The following is a 20194-nucleotide window of genomic DNA, read 5'->3' on the forward strand; positions in this document are numbered from 1 at the left end:
CAAACTTGTTTATAGGGTACCTGCACATGTTTATATACCTCTTTGTGTTCTGCTCTAAAAGGTAAAAGTAAGCCCTAACTTCACCTAATATGTTTAAGGTTGGCTACCTGCCATTCTGGTTGGCTAAGTTGTGTCCAAAGGCCCACTAGACTCAGGCTACACTGATAAAAAGAGATGAGCAGGTAGAGACAATGTGCTTGCTGTTGCTGCCACTGCTTTCTGCCTTACTGTACTCTCTCTCCTTCTGGCAGCAATTCTTCTACTGCCTCCTTGCATCCTACCATGCTTTGCTATAAGCTACCTGTGCCACAAAGTAGCAAACCCTGATACTTTAGGTTTGTCTGCCTGGAAACTGCTTTGAGTTTACCAGGAATAGGCACCAAATACCTCCACGTGAGGGGCTTGCTTAGCCAACGTGACACCTGCAAGTCTTCTGCTAACACTGCGCATCTGCAAGACATCCTGCCTGCTCCTCTGCAAGCCTCACTGCTGAATCTGGGGCCATGAGGAACCTGGGCCAGGTCAGAGATTGTCTGCTTCTCTCCCAGCACCCCTGCTAAGAGCCTGGGAAGACCAAAAGCCTCAACAGCTGACAGAACATCGATAGAAGCCCCTGCAAGCATTTAGGTGCTGTCTGGAAGCTGTCATTAGCCCTCAAGTAATATAATATTTCTGTGAGTAAATAATCAAAACTCTGTAATTGAATCTAATTGAATCCTAGCCTTCTGTCTTAAACAGAAAGGAGCTTCCTATGTCCATCTAGTGGGCAAGCAGTGTCACTGACCACAAGAACTTCTCTTCCAGTTTAATTGAGTTTAATGCTGCATTATAGCTAGTTATTTGTTCTAGATCCAGTTATTCCTTGTGCTAGTTTGAAGACAGCTGGAATATTTTAGTGAGAAGAATTAGATGGTAGGCTGAGAAAAGGAAACAATGGTGATGTCTGCTGCACTCATAGGCTTGCTGAGATGTGTAAAAACAAGAACACAAACACAGATAAGAGAGTTGCTCTTGGGCTCTAGCCTGCTGTTTGTGTGACTCATCCCTCCGCTTCCTAACCCCCCTGGCTGATTCTCCAAACTCACCTTGAATGTAAGGCAAACTCTAGGATAAGGTAGAGGAGTGGAAAGGAGGTGGAAAGGTGGTTGGGAGCCTCTCCTGGGGACTCAGGTTTCTGGGAGGGCTGTTGTGTTTCTGTATTACTTTTTTACTTGTATATTTCTATATATAACTGCATATACTGTAAATACCTGCTTGTGTGTTGTGCTAAGCTGTGAACACAAAGCTTCATTCAATTTTCAGCTCGGCTGAGTCTAGTTTGGGTGATTTCCAAAGAGTGGGGGGGTGAGTAACACCCAAACCATCACACTAATGCTTTCATAGAATCAACCAGGTTGGAAGAGACATCCAAGATCATCCAGTCCAACCTAGCACCCAGCCCTAGCCAAGCAACTAGACCATGGCACTAAGTGCCTCAGCCAGGCTTTTTGTGACCACCTCCAGGGTCAGTACCTCCATCACCTCCCTGGGCAGCCCATTCCAATGCCAATCACTCTCTCTGACAACAACTTCCTCCTAACATCCAGCCTAGACCTCCCCCAACACAACTTGAGACTGTGTCCCCTTGTTCTGTTGCTGCTGGCCTGGGAGAAGAGACCAACCCCACCTGGCTACAGCCTCCCTTCAGGGAGTTGTAGACAGCAATGAGGTCTGCCCTGAGCCTCCTCTTCTCTGGGCTGCACACCCTCAGCTCCCTCAGCCTCTCCTCATAGGGTTTGTGTTACAAGCTTTTCACCAGCTTTGTTGCTCTTCTCTGGACACATTCCAGCACCTCAACAACTCTCTTGAACTGAGGGGCCCAGAACCAAACACAGTTCATGACCATTGCACAGAGTCTAGTTATTATTAAAAAATACTGGATGGGTGGCAAGAGAATCTTGAACATCAAAATTAATTACACAAAATAATTTGGGAAAAATACCATCTTGCATTCATCAGTACCCTCCATTACAGTGTACTATAAATATTAGTTTTCTGACTTCTTAGTTATTCACTTACTGTGAAAGACTCTGGTGCCTTTTTTTGTAGAACAAGAAGAAGGAAGCATCTGGCCTAAGCAAGAGCTACTGCAAGTCATTAAAACAGGGTGCTTCATGCTTCATTGCAATCACACTTGGCACACTGGCAGGGAAATCCATTCAACCTACCTGCTGTTGCTAGCCAAAGCATTAGCAATAGCTTGGAGAAGACCTAATGGATTTCTAGGCTACAGAAAAACAAAGGGAGTATCTCTTCTGCAGCCTAATCAACTGTCAGCAGGAAGCCAGTATCTCCAGGAGTTTTATTTTCTTGTCTCTAGCTTTTGTCTAGCAGGTGCAGTGTCATCAAAAGAGATCCCCTGACAATACAGCCACCAGAGCTGACAGAAAACAAGTCACCTATCTCTCGTGAAACACAGACTGTCCCCTCTTCCATGTTGGGAGATCGAGGAAGAGGATGGAACTGAGAGAAAGGCTACTCTTAGCTCTGCACTGTTTACCTCCTCTCACAAAAGCCATGCTTTGGCACATAGGATCACAGGATGAAAGTGCTGGAAGGGACCCAAGGAGATCATCCAGTCCAACACCCCTGCCAGAGCAGGACAATGCTATCTAACACAGATCACAGAGGGACACATCCAGACAGATCTTGAAAGGCTCCACAGAAGGAGACTCCACAGCCTCTCTGGGCAGCCTGTGCCAGTGCTCTGGGACCCTTACAGGAAAGAAGTTCCCCCTTGTGTTGAGGCAGAACCTCCTGTGCTGCCATTTACACCCATTGCTCCTTGTCCTATCCCAGGGAGCAGTGAGCAGAGCCTGTCCCCCCACTCCTGGCAGCCCTCAGATACTGATAAACATTTATCAAATCCCCTCTCAGCCTTCTCTTCTCCAGACTAAAGAGTCCCAAGTCTCTCATCCTCTCCTCATCAGCCATGCCCTCCAGTCCCCTAATTATCCTCCTAGCCCTCCACTGGACTCTCTCCAGCAGATCCCTGTCTTAAACTGGGGAGCCCAAACTGAGAGGGAGAACCTCCCTTGACCTGCTGGACACACTCTTCCTAATACACCCCAGGATCCCATTGGCCTTCTTGGCCACAAGGGCACACTGATATGCCATGGTTAACTTGTTAGCCACCAGGATCCCCAGGTCCCTCTTCACAGGGCTGCCTTCCAGCAGATCACCTCCCAGCCTGTACTGGTGCAGTTTATTATTCCTCCCCACCACTCTTTGAACTCTATCTTGTAACCAGTTCCTAACCCACCTCACTGTCTGCTCTTCCACCCCACACTTCCTTAGCTTGCTCACTAAAATGTCATGGAGACAGTGCCCAAGGCCTTGCTAAGGTCAAGGTAGACTACATCCACTGGTCTCCCTGAATCTGCCCGTTCAGTTATGGCATCATAAAATGCTATCAGGTTAGTCAGGCATGACTTCCCCTTGTTAAATCCATGCTGACTACTCCTGACAACCCTCTTCTCTTCCAAGTGTCTTGAGATGCCCTGCAGCAGGAGCTGCTCCATCATTTTTCCAGGGGTAGAGGTGAGGCTGCCTGGTCTGTAGTTTCCTGGAACCTCTTTCTTGCCCTTTTTGAAGACTGGAGTGCCATTGGCTCTGGTCCAGTCCTCAGGCACCTCTCCTGTCTGTCACGATTTGGCAAAGATGATGGAGAGTGGCAGAGCAATAACCTCAGCCAGTTCTCTCAGCATCCTTAGGTGCATCTCATCAGGGCCCATGGACTTGTGAATGTTTAATTCATGTGACTGATCCCTAACCCAGTCTGCACTGACCAGTGGGGAGCATTCCCTCCTCCAGGCTTCCTGTCCTTCATCCAGGGTATATTACAATTCACTCCTAACCCAGATTTAAACCCCTCCTCAACAGCATTCTAGAGCTTCACAAAATGCTCCATGTGCTTCAAGCAAAGCTCCAACTCCTTGATCATATCAAGTACTCAGTGAAGGTGAGGAATTCACAACTTGCTATCTGCACAACTGTTTAGTCTCTACTGTCACTCTCTGTCTCGCTTTTTAGTGCATGTTACTACTGAAGAGATCTCTCCATGATAATCCTCACATTGACCTTTCTACCACGTAGATGTTCTAGAAACAGCCAGGTGTCTGAAGACAGCACACCCAGTGCTTAACAGATGGAGAGCTGAATAAGAATTACAAATCTATTCCCAAAAGTACTCCCTCAAATGGGAAGATAAATTGCACTCAGCTGGGCCTGTGACAATTCTGTGTTTGTGTTGCACGAGTTTTCAGCTTTCTCCACTTGAAAAGAATCCAATTCTGACTTCACAAGCTGAAGGATATGAACTGAATGAGGAATATTTTATGCAGAATAAGACATTATTTCACACTGCAGGCAGACAAGCAACAGATCTCTACGGCAAATATGCAATTAATGAGCCAGATAATACTTGCTCACACCCTGCTTAATGAAGACCTGCAGAAATACACAACACAATATTCCATGTGTATTGTGTGATGGCTGAAGATGCCAAATGCACTACTTTAGGAGGGCAACAAATCCTGAAGGTATGTAGAATCATAGAATCAGTCAGGGTTGGAAGGGACCACAAGGATCAGCCAGTTCCAAGTGTTGCCTCTGATTGCTACTCAGCCAGCCTGGCCTTAAACACCTCCAGCCATGGGGCCTCAACCACCTCCCAGGGCAACCCATTCCAGCCTCTCCCCACTCTCATGTTCAACAACTTCCTCCTCACATCCAGCCTGAACCTCCCCATCTCCAGCTTTGCTCCCCTGCAAGTCAAAGCTAGAACTCACTGACCATTCATTCTGTGCTTAAGTTACTCAGTCTCCCACACTTAAAACCTGTAACACTGAATGTAAGGCACAAATCAGTCTCCACAACACACTCCATGAAGGTGGATGTTGGCTCTCTACAGCATACCAGTAAAGGCAATATTAACACACACCCTCCAGGCTGCTGCCATGAACCATCCTCTCTGGCACCTGTATTTCAGAATGCATTTCAGCAGAGTGAGGCAGGATTCAGCTTAAAATAAAGACTTTAAAACTGCTCCCCTAATTGACTTTGGAGAACAGAAATGATGTCTTAGCTCATTAAGAAGAAAAGATAAGAAAATAATTGGACTGCTTTACTCCTTACTAGCATGCCAATATATCAGCTGGCAAATTTTCTCCTTCAAAGTCCAACTCCCCATGAATTAATTTCTTTTAAATCTTTTGCTGTGAGTTCAGCTGCTCATTATTCATAAACAACTACACTGAGCCTTCACAGACACATTCAAGATGGCACAGAATTCAAAATACTTTGTCTCAATCCACAGACTGTGAGAGCCAAAGTCCAAGCCTTGAATCAGTTTCCAGGGGCTGTAAATTTCGTAGCAGCTATATTCTCTCCTCATAGCTAAATGAAAACATAGCCACTTGGGCTCGTACATCACCACCTGCAATGCATTACCTGTCACACCCACACCAAGGCAACCACTGAAGCATTAATCCTGAATCACTTTGAGGTCACAGAGGGAAAATCATGCCATGTACATTTCAAAATGGATGCATTCAGCATATTCAAAGCAAAATTCTTTACACAACAGCAATGCATTTATACATCTGCTTCCATGCACTGTCACTGTGGGAGGATTTTGCATTTCATGATTGAAACTTTTTCTTTTTTAAATAAGAAGATCCAATTACAAAATTATAAACTACTACAGAAATTACCTCTAGCCCAAAAGCACAATTAGTGCAAAATAGGTTTTTGCAAGGTCAATGCATTTTCATATTTCTTCTTGCAAGCATTTAATAAGTGCTTTAAGAAATAATTTGTTTTTAGAGCCTACAGGAAAAAAATTAATTCAGGGGAGATTCACTTTTCCTTTGATAATTATACATACTTGCAAAACCTGCACACCCACACCTGAGGAGCTAAGTCATTTCCAGACCCCCTTCCCTCTCTTATGAAACCACCCAGACTAGACTCAGCCAGCTGGAAATTAAGGAATGGAGCTTTATATTTACAGCTTAGCACAAGATATAAGCAGGTATTTACAATATCTACAGCTATAGATAGAAATCATAGAATCATAGAATCAACCAGGTTGGAAGAGACCTTCAAGCTCAGCCAGTCCAACCTAGCACCCAGCCCTAACCAATCAACCAGACCATGGCACTAAGTGCCTCATCCAGGCTTTTCTTGAAGACCCCCAGGGACGGTGCCTCCACCACCTCCCTGGGCAGCCCATTCCAATGGGAAATCACTCTCTCTGTGAAGAACTTCTTCCTAACATCCAGCCTAGACCTACCCTGGCACAACTTGAGACTGTGTTAAAAATGATACAGAAACACAACAGCCCTGCCAGAAACCAGAGTCCCCAGGAGGGGCTCCCAACCACCCTTCCAGCTCCTTTCCACCCCTCTACCTTACTTATCTCAGAGTTTGCCCTGCGTGCAAACTGAGTTTAGAGGATCAGCAAGGGGGGGTTAGAAAGCAGAAGGATTAGTTACACACAAAGCAGGCCAGGGAGAAAAGTACAGGCACCAGCTGCAGCAGAGAGCCACAGTGTGTCATCTAGGTTTATGCTCTTGGTTATACACATCTCAGCAAGCCTATTAGTGCAGCAGACATCACCATTGTTTCCTTTTCACAGCCTATAATCTAATTTCTCTCACTAAAATGTTTCAGCTAGCCTCAAACTAGCACATTTCTGAAGACAACACTTAGTGTGACATGATAAGGACAGCAGAAAGTCACTACCTACCTCTGAATATGTAACAGCATATCAATAATCAGAAGGAACTCGGAAAATGGAATTTAGGTAAGTGTTGCTTGAATAAAATAATCCCTATCCAACTAGAAAAGATATTTTGTTCCTGGAATACACATTCATTTATTATTTTTTGTTTCTTACTGGGTTGGTTGGTTTGTTCTGTTTGTATTCATGCTTTTACGAGGCAGACAAACAGCACCCATTCATTTCAAGCAGCCTATGGGAAGTAGTTCCATGTAGAATCACAGAATCAGTCAGGGTTGGAAGGGAGCACAAGGATCATCTAGTTCAAACCCACCTGCCCTGCAGCAATGGTGGAAAGATAACAGAAAGGGCAAAAGTCCCTTCCACCACCTGCTAGGAGAACTAAAAGGGAAAATACTGATCTGTAATATGGCAGAAAGAACTAGGATGCAGCAATGACAGCAAGACAACCAGACAGCAAGAGATTGTGGAAATAGGAGTTGCAGTGGAGAGGGACACAAAGCTCAAATCCTGCATGAAAAAGGGATGGATGTCACCTACAAAGGTCAGAGCTCTGAGATGAATAGGGAGCAGAGAGTTGGGAGAAGTGAATTGCTGCATCGTCTCTACCCTAAACGTAAGCAGCTGAGACGAGAGCACCCTAAGCAGTGGCACAGGGCCTGCAGCAAAACCTCCCCTGTGCAGCTCCTCCAGCAGAGAAAGGCTGCTGTCTTGTGCTGAGTACTCTGTCATAGAATCACAGAATGGTCTGGATTGGAAGTGACCTCCAAAGGTTATTGCATGCTTACTTGGCACTTGAAATTGCCCTGTTGTCTCCCATTTAACCTCAAACTCGGATAGTCTTTGCCCCCTGACTATGTAAACTCATCAGAAGGCACAGAAATGAAGGGGCAGAGGGTGTTGCCACAGTGAGAACAGGCTCTTGCAGGCTGGAAACCAGTGTCAGCTCACCTAAAACCCCCAGCACAGAGTACATGGCCTGTACTGCTACTGAGCACAGCTCTTCTACAACTACCAATGGGTGTAATAACCTTTAAAAAAGTATCACAGTATCACCAAGGTTGGAAGAGACCTCATAGATCAAGTCCAACCCTTTACCACAGAGCTCAAGGCCAGACCATGACACCAAGTGCCACGTCCAATCCTGCCTTGAACAGCTCCAGGGACGGCGACTCCACCACCTCCCCGGGCAGCCCATTCCAGTGTCCAATGACTCTCTCAGTGAAGAACTTTCTCCTCACCTCCAGCCTAAATTTCCCCTGGCACAGCCTGAGGCTGTGTCCTCTCGTTCTGGTGCTGGCCACCTGAGAGAAGAGAGCAACCTCCTCCTGGCCACAACCTCCCCTCAGGTAGTTGTAGACAGCAATAAGGTCACCCCTGAGCCTCCTCTTCTCCAGGCTAACCAACCCCAGCTCCCTCAGCCTCTCCTCATAGGGTTTGTGTTCCAGGCAGCAGGCAGAGTGAAGAATACATCTGCATAGGTAAAGCAGGAAAGTCTCCTATTGCCTATGCTTCATCTAACACTGCCAGATATGAGAGATTCATTTACCTTTTTACATTAATTGAGTGCATTTTTTAGCCTCTTTTTGTTTTCAGAGTTTGAAGGGGGAGGAGTTGATTGACTCCTGAGTCCTACGTCTCCATCTTTTACACATTACTGCATTTTATTGCTCTGAAATCGTTGAACTTTACAAACGCTGAAGAAAATTTAGTGGGAAACTGCCAAAACGCTCTGCTTAATGCTGCTTGAAAAGATTCTCCCATTTCAAAGTTAATGATTCCCAAGTCTGGTCCTGAATGCATGGTATGTCAAACTTGACAGCTTTTCCCAAAGAAAGGCTGTGCTGATTATTTTAGGGGAGCAAGATCTGATGAATATTCATGTTCCAGACCCAAATGCACTGCTTTGTAGCTCTTCAGACTACTTATTTGGTTTCCCCTACCTTTTATAATGTGTACTAAGTGCTCCTTGCAGTGAGCCTGGGCGTCAGACCATATGTTGAAACACTAAACTGCCTTTTCAAGATGATCTTTTGAATCTGGCTCTACAGTTCTGTAGCAATATATACCTAGGTTCACCCAAACAATGTCTGACTTAATTAGGCTAGCTCCTAGACTGATTATGTAGCTAAACTGATTCAGGAGCTGTATACAAACCCTGAGGACTCCTACTGTCCTGTGATGACAATGGCATGTTGTAGAGCTGGCCTCACTTAGGCTGCGCGGGAGTGGGAAAGTCATGGACTCATACCAATGTGATGCACAGGTGGTCAATCCATTTACTGAAGCTAAGCATGGTGCTTACATCATGGAGTTCAGCACAGGGGCATGTACTTCTGATAGGCTTACACAGCAGAGCATGGGCTGTCCACATGCATAGAGGCAGACCTGACCAACTACCCCCCTTAATCCCTCTTTGCGCAGCTAGCCACAACATTGCTTGTTCCCGGGGCTGTCCAGCCTGCCCTCCTCACACAGCTCAGCTACACATGGCAGCTTCTCTGCTAGCCTCTCAAGGCCACTTTTCTGCAGCTGTGCCTCCTTATCAGAATGATCTCAGTCTGTTCAGTTAGCCCTGCTCAAACCATGGCAGCATGTCTTACGAGGAGAGGCTGAGAGACTTGGGACTTTTTAGTCTGGAGAAGAAAAGACTTAGAGGAGATATGATAAATGTTTGTAAGTATCTGAGGGCTGGCCAGGGGGCGGGGGGACAGGCTCTGCTCACTGCTCCCTGGGATAGGACAAGGAGCAATGGGTGTAAGCTGCACCATAGGAGCTTCCACCTCAACACAAGGGGGAACTTCTTTCCTGTAAGGGTCCCAGAGCACTGGAACAGACTCCCCAGAGAGGCTGTGGAGTCTCCTTCCCTGTAGACTTTCAAGACCTGTCTGGATGCATTCCTCTGTGGTCTGTGTTAGATAGGATTGTCCTGCTCTGGCAGGGGGATTGGATTTGATGATGGCCTTGGGTCCCTTCCAACTCCTAACATCCTGTGATCCCGTGATCCTATTACCATTTGCATAGTATATATGTGTGCTAACTGTCTGCCATGCACTGAACACCACTGGAAATTTGTGCTATTTTTCTTTTAGCAGGTCACTCTCCAGGAGGTAACTTAGGTTTTGGGACAGGGAAGGAACACGGAATCATAGATTCACAAAACTGTTGGGGCTGGAAGGAACCTCAAGAATCATCTAGCTCCAACCCCCTTGCCACTGGCAGGGATACATCACACTAGATCAGGTTGCTCAGAGCCTCATCCAGCCTGGCCTTAAAAACCTCTATAATGATCTGCAATTGCACTCCTAACAGTTAAGGCAATCACTGTTTTCTGTTGCAGTGTGCTGTGGAATAACAAGGGTGTACAGAGCTAGTAAGAAGCCCCAAAGTTTGGACCCCCTGAATGACTGAAAAGACAACACAGCACAAAGCTGGGATAAGAAAAATGTGCACCCTAGACAGAGGAATCCCGTGCAAGTATTAAAGAAACATAATTAGTCACCTTAAGTGAGCCCACTGCTCTGGTCAGCTCATCAAATCCAGATAGAGCTCTGTGCTGCTGAGGACAAGGTTTGGTAAGCCAGGATCTGCTAAATGGAAATTACTTCTTATTCCTTCAGGCCCCATTTCGCAAGCTGCTGCTTTCTCGCCCACTCTCATTTACATCTAATATCCTTCTTGTGTAGGGAGGCTTCAAAGCACAGCCTGGTAAGTATGCAATGTGCAGCAGTGTGAGAGATAAGGCTTTCAAATGGCATGGCATTTCTGGCCCAACTGCTGAACCATCATTTTGTCTAGCAAGCTGTATTTCATAGCTGATATTAACCTTGTGCAGCTGACTGAAATTGTCTCCTAAGGCCATGACATGCTACAGTATTCTATGAGTCTACAGGGAACTAATAAATTGAAGTCCCAAGTCATGAGAACTTCAGTTACTCCTGTTTAAATGGGATGCAAAAGCTATTAGGATTGAACGTGAATGATTCTATGATTGCTGTCTACAACTAACTGAAGGGAGGTTGTAGCTAGGTGGGGGTTGGTTTACTCTCCCAGGCACCCAGCAACCAAAAAAGCAGACACAGTCTCAAGTTGTACTGGGAGAGGGTGGATGTTAGGAGGGAGTTGTTGGCAGAGAGAGTGATTGGCATTGGAATGGGCTGCCCAGGGAGGTGGTGGAGTTGCTGTCCCTGGAGGTGTTCAAGCAAAGCCTGGATGAGGCACTTAGTGCCATGGTCTGGTTGATTGGCTAGGGCTGGGTGCTAGGTTGAACTGGATGAGCTTGGAGGTCTCTTCCCACTTGGCTGATTCTATTATTCTGTGATTCTATGACTGCTCAGTGAAATACAGGCAAGCACAGAAAGCTGGATGTGACTTCAAGAATAAAATAAAAACCTGGAGGAGTTGTCCATAGCTTAAGATTCTCTGTCAGTACATAAAGGTCTTTCATTTTCCCCTGTTCACCTAGGACTTCCCTGCTTGCTCAAGATTTTCTGTTTGGAAACAGCACAAACAAATAACGTTGGGCACAGGACAAAGGAAGGAGAGCAGCAGACAGCCCCACTGACATGACAGCCACCTGGCAGCAGCAGTTAGAAGCCAGGAACAGTGCTGGTAGGCATAGATAAGAGATAATAAGCAAATCCTACTTGCACCTGCCAGTGACTAGTTTATCCAAATCCAAACCTCACTTTGTAGGCTAGATGAGGCTTTACCTCACTCAGTGGCAACCTTCCCTTGTCTACTGCAGCAGTGACCTTTTCCTACAGGGCTCAGCATCACTAATCTACCTTGTCAGCCATTCCAGGATCCCCTTCTATCTTTAACCTTGATGTGAAAAACCTGGCTCTCATGGAAAGTAGAATTAGTAGCTGCTGTCACAATCAAATCATTAAGGCCAAACAAGTTCATTGACATTGCTGTCACCACAATGAATAACCTAATCCCAACTGCTGTAAAAAATATTGACTAAAAGAAGGGATTTTAAAGAAGTGGCTGCACTTAGTTTCAAGAAAGTGCCTGCAGAAAAATGGAACCTGAAAAGCACATTCAAAACAATTACCTTATTTTGACTTCAGTTGAATTGCTTTCCCTAACTGGCCCCTCACTGGTTTCTAATCAGTTTGCTGTGAATGGCTCTAATTTATTTCAGTATTCAGAATGTTGATGGATGAAGGCATTCTTAGACATTTCTCTGAATCATAGAATCAATCAGGTTGGAAGAGACCTCCAAGGTCATCCAGTCCAACCTCTCTGCTATGAGAGTGAATATTTTGTCATTATTCTATGAATATTTCAGTTAGATGTAATGCAGTTAATAACAAAAACATCATCAGTGGCAACAATCACTATTAAATACTGCAGTAATCATATTTCAGTTTACCATTTTGCCTAGGAAAATCTTTACTGTAACATCCTCCTGTAGCACAGATTGTGTCACAGTGTGATCTGGAAACTGTTCAAGGTCATAGAATCAAGCAGGTTGGAAGAGACATCCAAGCTCATCCAGTCCAACCTAGCACTCAGCTCTAGTCAATCAACCAGACCATGGCACTAAGTGCCTCAGCCAGGCTTTGCTTCAACACCTCCAGGGATGGTGACTCCACCACCTCCCTGGGCAGCCCATTCAAATGCAAATTACTCTCTCTACCAACAACTTCCTCCTAACATCCAGCCTAGACCTGCCCTGCCACAACTTGAGACTGTGTCCCCTTCTTCTGTTGCTGCTTGCCTGGCAGAAGAGACCAACCCCACCTGGCTACAAGAGAAGTAAAGATGTAAAGGGTAGGTCTGTCACAGTAAATGGCAATAATATGTTTTTCCAGTACAGAAATAAAGCACAGGAAATAAACAGATTCTTCAGAGGAAAAAAATAGGTATAAGGCTTCTGGAGATGCTGAGTACCTAGAAGAGTGGATAGCCAGTCTATGAAGCAGCAGACTCACTACTTTGATGTTTAAGGCAAAAGGAACCCTTCTCCCACTGTCATCTTAACTGCAAAATAAGGCAAACACTCACCACCTGAGATGTTTGGTACATCAATGGAAGTTTACAAATGAAAACAACATCAAATGTTAAATGCTGGCTAGTTCCTGAGAATGGTGGTGAGAGTATAACAACATTTTCTTCCTTGTCAATGTAATTAAAGGGCCAAGTATTAGCATATGCTGATTGTCCCTTTCTACTTCTGATATATACAGTAAGCTACAATGTCAGTTAGGCCTCACATGCAGCATCATGCTGGTAAGCAGAGATTGCTAAGTAATTACCAGCCCTGAATGACACCATCAGAGGAAATCTTTAATTACCTAGTTTCACAGTTTCATAGAACCAACCAGGCTGGAAGAGACCTCCAAGCTCATCCAGTCCAACCTAGCACCCAGCCCTAGCCAGTCAACCAGACCATGGCACTAAGTGACTCAGCCAGGCTTTGCTTCAACACCTCTGGGGATGGTGCCTCCATCACCTCCCTGGGCAGCCCATTCCAATGCCAATCACTCTCTCTGCCAACAACTTCCTCCTAACATCCAGTCTAGACCTCCCCCAACACAACTTGAGACTGTGTCCCCTTGTTCTGTTGCTGGTTGCCTGGGAGAAGAGACCAACCCCACCTGGCTACAGCCTCTCTTCAGGTAGCTGCAGACAGCAATGAGCTCTGCCCTGAGCCTCCTCTTCTCCAGGCTGCACACCCTCAGCTCCCTCAGCCTCTCCTCATAGGGTTTGTGTTCAAAGCCCTTTCACCAGCTTTGTTGTGAATCCACTTCACAGCAATTTTTCTGCCTTGTCCTCTGATTCTTCTATTAGAAGGTGCCCTATTTATTAAAACTCCCAAAGCACCTGCATGTAATACAAAGAGTTTGGCTAAAACCCAAAGAGTCTTCATCATTGTCCAAAAACACTACAAAGAATGTGTTAGTTTGTCTGAGAAAGCAGAGCAGACTGTTTAAATGATATGCATCCAAAATTGCTGCAAGGAAGGTCTGCAGTTTAGTTGGAACCTATCAATGTATGATATGAAAAATGGAAAAATTCTTAGGCTTTGAACTTGAAAGTCAAAGTCTATGACACACCAAACTTGCTAGGAAGGTGAGGAGACCTCTGGCTATCTGGGTTTACAGCAATAAATATACCAGGAGCTCACTCAGGGAGATAAGGAGAGCTGCATTAATAAATCCCTGTGAAGCAGCAGCCAATTGCCATGGAGCTCTCCCCAGCATCCAGGAGCTCTCTCATCTCTCGTAAATGTCATTTTGAGTTAAAGCCAGAAAAGACCAGAAAAGCAGGGGTGCTGCTTGGCTGAAATTGAACACATCAAAAAGCAGCCCAAACCAAACCAAAAGGAAAACAAACAAACAAAAATAACCCCCAACCCTATCAGTTAGAAACATTTAGGAAGACCTGGCAGCAGCATGATATCTCACTTACCCACAAATTATTCCAGTTAGAATCACAAGATTCAGAAGCAGAGCACTAATATCAATATGGAGATGGCCCTTAATGGCTTTGCTATATGTGCTGGTGGTGGGAAAACACATGCACCCCTCCCCCTCACTACAGAGAATTTCTTTACTTGCTTTCTACAGTCATAACTGATGGCAACACTAGAGTTGGAGAGCAGATTAGCAAGTGGACATGAAACAAAAGTATAGCTGCAGACACCAAAACCACTTGCAGTGTGCCCAGGTGGGCAGGAAAGCCAAAGGCATCCTGGCCTGGATCAGGAGCAGTGTGGCCACTAGGACAAGGGAGGTTATTCTGCCCCTGTGCTCAGCACTGCTCAGGCCACAGTTTGAGTGCTGTGTCCAGTTCTGGAATACTCAATTCAAGAGAGATGTTGAGGTGCTGGAATGTGTCCAGAGAAGGGCAGCAAGACTGGTGAGGGGCCTGGAGCACAGCCCTGTGAGGAGAGGCTGAGGGAGCTGGGGGTGTGCAGCCTGGAGGAGGCTCAGGGCAGAGCTCATTGCTGGCTACAACTACCTGAAGGGAGGCTGTAGCCAGGTGGGGGTGGTCTTTTCTCCCAGGCAAGCAGCAACAGAAGAAGGGGACACAGTCTCAAGCTGTGCTAGGGGAGGTCTAGGCTGGATGTTAGGAGGAAGTTGTTGGCAGAGAGAGTGATTGGCATTGGAATGGGCTGCCCAGGGAGGTGGTAGAGTTGCTGTCCCTGGAGGTGTTCAAGCAAAGCCTGGAGGAAGCACTTAGTGCCATGGTCTGGTTGACTGGCTAGGGCTGGGTGCCAGGTTGGACTGGATGAGCTTGGAGGTCTCTTCCCACCTGGCTGATTCTATGACCCTATGAAGTCTGGTGCAGTCACTGAAGTAGCTGTCCAGCTACAAAGAAACTCTGTGCCCCTCCTGCTCTCCAGCCTTCTCGCCTGTGGCGTTTGTTACCTCTGCTTTTCAGAGACGAAGTCGTTTCTGTGGACGTTGCACATCAGCAGCAATTTTCAGCATGTCAATGACTTCTCTCTAAATTGCATACTGACAACAGCCTTCTGCTGTTTTTTCCTGCCACTCTTTCCAAGATTCCAGCCAGTTCCAGCCAGTGTTCATTACACAACTTTCATAGAATGAACCAAATTTTCACAATATCAGTAGAAGAGGTGGAAATATGAGCAGGAGAAAGACAAAGCCATTCAAACTGGTATATTGGTAAAGCATGAGAGACCACGAGTGCAAACCTGAAAAGGAATGGTGACCATCATCATGAATACAACTGAGACAACAAGAATAGGTTCTCTGTTTACCAAAGAGACAGAGAGGGAGTGACAAGATGGTGACATTTCCAAATGGAACCCTCAATAATTTATAACCTCACCATCAAAAATGCAGTGGTGACAAATTTGAGAGAGGATTACAATGTTAAAGTCTTATAGTCCATTTCTGAATAAGGAATAGAATCACAGACCTATAAACAAGGAGAAATGAAGCTCATTTTGACTTAGTCTACTGCAGAAGGGTCCCTAGAGCAAAGATGTTGGCATTCTCTTCTTTGAAAAGGCAAACAAACAAAACAAAAAGATGCTGAATGTAAGAATGAAAGTATCACAGAACCACAGGAGGTCAGGGGCTGGAAGGGACCTCCAAAGCTCATCCAGTCCAACCTCCCTGCCAGAGCAGGATCTCCTATATCAGATGACACAGGAACACATCCAGGCACGCTTTGAATATCTCCAGAGAGGGAGACTGCACAACTCCCCTGGGCAGCCTGTGCCAGTGCTCTGTCACCCTCACAGGGAAAAAAAACACCTGTTCCTTATGTTTATATGAAACTTCCTATGCCTCAGCTTCCACCCATTGTCCTCTGTCCTGTCACTGGGCATCATCCAGCAGAGCCTGGCACTCACTTTTACACATTGATAACCATTGCTGAGGTCACCTCCCAGTCTCCTCTTCTCCCAGCAGCACAACCCCAGTTCCCTCAGGCTCTCCTCAAAAAAGAGATGTCCATTTCCCTTGATCACTTTTGTGGCTCTGTGCTGGACTCTCTCAAGTAGTTCTATCATAGAATCAAGCAGGTTGGAAGAGACCTCCAAGATCATCCAGTCCAACCTAGCACCCAGCCCTATCCAGTCAACTAGACCATGGCACTAAGTGCCTCATCCAGTCTTTTCTTGAAGACCTCCAGGGACAGTGCCTCCCTCTTGAACTTGGGGGGGGCAGAACCTGTCTTGAACTACTAACAACAGCTCTTCTAATGCACCCCAGAATGGCATTGCATCTCCTGGCCACAAGAGCACGTTGCTGGCTCACAGTCAACCTCACATCAACTAGGACCTTTGCCCCTTTGCTGCCAGTAGCTTGAAAATGTGGAGAAAATGAATCCTATCCAAGCAACAAACTAAAGGAAAGTTAGGGCAATCTAAAAGGCACCCAGAATGTGTAATGGAATTCATTATTGCTTCAGAAGAAAAATGCAAGGAGGGAGAAATGACCAATGTGATTGCAAAGTTCAAAGGTTAAAAAAGTCCTTTCTTGCAAAGCAAAAGCTGGGAAGAAACCAATTAATAATATGGCTTCAGCCAAGTCTTGCAGGAAAGAGATAAAGCCTGTGAAGAATAATCATCAAGCAATGCTATCCACATGGGAATGCAGAAGGCTTTTATAAAAATATCAGAGGAAAAACCAGCACTAGGTTGAGAAAGATCTTACCCACCCCCCAACTCTGATAAAATCACCCAGACTAGACTCAGCTGGCTGGAAACTAAGGCATGAAGCTTTATATTCACAGCTGAGCACAAGACAAGCAGACAGTTACAATATCTACAGCTATAGACAGAAATAGACAAGGTAAAAGGTAATACAGAAACCAACAGCCCTGCCAGAAACCTGAGTCCCCAGGAGGGGCTCCCAACCACCCTTCCATCTCCTTTCCACCCATCTACTTTATCCCAGAGTTTGTCTTATGTGCAAAGTGAGCTTGGTGGATGGGCCAGGGGAGTTAGAAAGCAGAAGGATTTAGTTACACAGACAGCAGGTTAGGGAGAAAAATACAAACACCAGCTGCAGCAGAGAGCCACTGCAACTGTGTTATCTATGTTTTTTTTCTTGTTTTTATGTCTTGTGTATATCTATGTCTTGTGTTCTTGTCTCAGCAAGCCTATGAGTGCAGCAGACATCACCACTGTTTCCTTTTCACAGCCTATCATCTAATTATTCTCATCAAAATACCCCAGCTAGGCTCAAACTAGCAGAGAAACCCAAGAAGGGAGGGTGTGTAACTTTAAATTAGCACTTACTCAGAAATAACCAAGGTGGTGTTGGGCTATTTTGTTTGTTTCCTTCATTTTTAAAGATCAAGAGTGTACAGGGTTAACTCCTCCGGAGGAATGATCTTGAACCTGACCCCGGGTGGTTTTCAACCCTCCCCAGGGGTGGGTCTCAACACTACCAGGTGATGGTAGTTAGTCCACTCCTCCTTCCTGCCTAAGACCCACAAAAGCAGGGGGACTGCCTGTTTGCTCTCTCTCTCCCTGTATCCCTGCTCAACAGCAACCACCATCCTGTTCCTGGTTTTTCTTTGTCTCACCATGTGGCCATTGCCCATGAGGCAGACAAAACCCACAGCCATCAAAAATCGGGTTGTATGTTTACATATTTTGTATCTTGTTTCCCTTTCCCTAGATCTTTGTAACTTCCCTACCTCAAATACCTTTTATTTATTGTTACATTTTTCTTCTTTTAAATTCCAAATTGCAGTGAGATGATTTATTTGGGTCTGCACACCTTGCCTCTCTCCCCATCTAATTTCTTTTCTTTGGGAAAGAAGGGGGAAGAGGGGAAGGCATCCTATAAATTGTTATTGGTTCTATCAACTATATTTGAGTCTCTGGGAATTTAAATTAGAATCTAGACAAGAAAAAAACAAACAAATCAAAACCAAAAATCTCTGCCAAAAGTTTGGCTTTAAAAACTCCTTGCTACACTATAGATAATTAAATTGCTGTCTACAACTACCTGAAGGCCTGGAACACAAACCCTATGAGGAGAGGCTGAGGGAGCTGGAAGTGTACAGCCTGGAAAAGAGGAGGCTCAGGGCAGAGCTCACTGCTGTCTACAACTACCTGAAGGGAGGCTGTAGCCAGGTGAGGTTGGTCTCTTCTCCCAGGCACCCAGCAAGAGAACAAGGGGACACAGTCTCAAGTTCTGCCAGGGGAAGTACAGGCTGGATGTTAGGAGGAAGTTGTTGGCAGAGAGAGTGATTGGCATTGGAATGAGCTGCCCAGGGAGGTGGTGGAGTCACCATCCCTGGAGGTGTTCAAGAAAAGCCTGAATGAGGCACTTAGTGCCATGGTCTGGTTGACTGGCTAGGGCTGGGTGCTAGGTTGGCCTGGATGATCTTGGAGGTCTCTTCCAACCTGGCAGATTCTATGAAAAAAAACCTATTTATATCTAAGATTGGTCTTAAAATTTCCAGAAAACAGCAAATGAAGTAGCTTCCTTGAGAGCCATCAGTATCATACTAGCTTTCAGGAGATGCATTTTCTCATCCAACAAATCAGTTTTGCCTCTGCCAAAATTAAGTGATTTAAGAGTACAAAAATGAGAATATGCTGTGAAAACAAAGCAGCTTTGTACTTAACTAGTGGAAAATGCAAGGAATCTGAGCATTCAAGTGAAGTGCTGTGCAAAGATGGCAACTTGCTACACATCAGACATTCAGCTCTTTTGTTTTTTTTGCTGCAAACAGTTGCTGCCATGCATTTTTGTAGGGCCTCTGGCATTAGCTTCATGAGATCTCACTTTGATTATCATATGAAGCCAGCTGGTTCTCAGTGCTTGCTCAAAGCCCTGGTGAGGCTGACACATGGACTTTGTTACAAACCAGCAGCTAAATATGCATGAGAGAACTTGGAAACTGCAGCACAAAGGAAAACTACCAGTCCTTTCCTGCACTCTGCTGATACATGTCATTGCTGACAACACAGCACTGATTTCTCTGGATTTAATACAGTTGTCCTCCTTTACCTCATTTATCTGGCTAAAAAGTTTCACATTTAGCTACTGCAGGTTAAATTCCTTGGTCCATCCCAGCTGCATCCAGAACACATGGATGCCTCCAGACCACATCTGATTTCTACAATCTGGGAGTGAATGAAAATTAATAAAAGGCTTTTTATGCATGGAGATCATCTCAAAGGGCTTTTGATCAACTGTTTGGCCACACATAGCACCTGGCAATAGCTAAATCATGAAGCTCAGGGGACCAAACCAGCTCTGCTGAGCTCTTGGGTCATTCTGAGCTGCCATCAGCATTGCAGAGACATCTATGGTGCTCTCTGAACCTGGCCAACAACCTCTGCAACACAGGGCCATTCACAGAAGGATAGAATGCTTTGGGTCAGAAGAGACCTCTAAAAGCCATCTAGTCTATCTCCCTGCAGTGAGCACTGACATCACAGAATCACAGAAACACCCAGGTTGGCAAAGCCCCTCGGGATCAGCAAGTCTGACCTAGAACCCTACTCTACAAGAGTCACCTTAAACCATAGCCCTAAGCACCAAATCCAAATGACCTTTAAACACAGCCAGGGAGAGTGACTCCATCACCTCCCTGGGCAGCTCATTCCAGTCCCTGATCACTCTCCCCATGAAAAACTTTTTCCTCATGCCCAATCTAAACCTCCCCAGCCTCAGCTTGAGGCCATTCCCCCTTCTTCTGTCTCCAGTGAGAAGAGCCCAGTGGCAGCCTCTCCACGTCCCTTCAGGTAGCTGTAGACAGCAATGAGGTCTCCCCTCAGCCTCCTCTTTTTCACACCAACCATTCCCAGCTCCCTCAGTCACTTCTCATCAGATTTTTTCTCTCCAGCTGCTCCAGCACCTCCACATCTCTGCTATATTGCAGTCCCCAAAACTGAACACAACACTCGAGATGAGGCCTCTCCAAAGCAGAGTACAAGGGGATAATCACCTCCCT

At 45.7% G+C, this 20194-nt stretch overlaps 1 protein-coding gene across 10 annotated transcripts in view; it reads right to left on the bottom strand.

The window, feature by feature from the left end:
• NAV3 (neuron navigator 3) overlaps positions 1-20194 on the bottom strand; it is a 505349-nt gene that overhangs the window by 73646 nt on the left and 411509 nt on the right. The gene's annotated exons all lie outside the window — the stretch shown is intronic.

This window comes from Pogoniulus pusillus, chromosome 4, assembly GCF_015220805.1.
Source record: "Pogoniulus pusillus isolate bPogPus1 chromosome 4, bPogPus1.pri, whole genome shotgun sequence".
NCBI lineage: Eukaryota > Metazoa > Chordata > Aves > Piciformes > Lybiidae > Pogoniulus > Pogoniulus pusillus.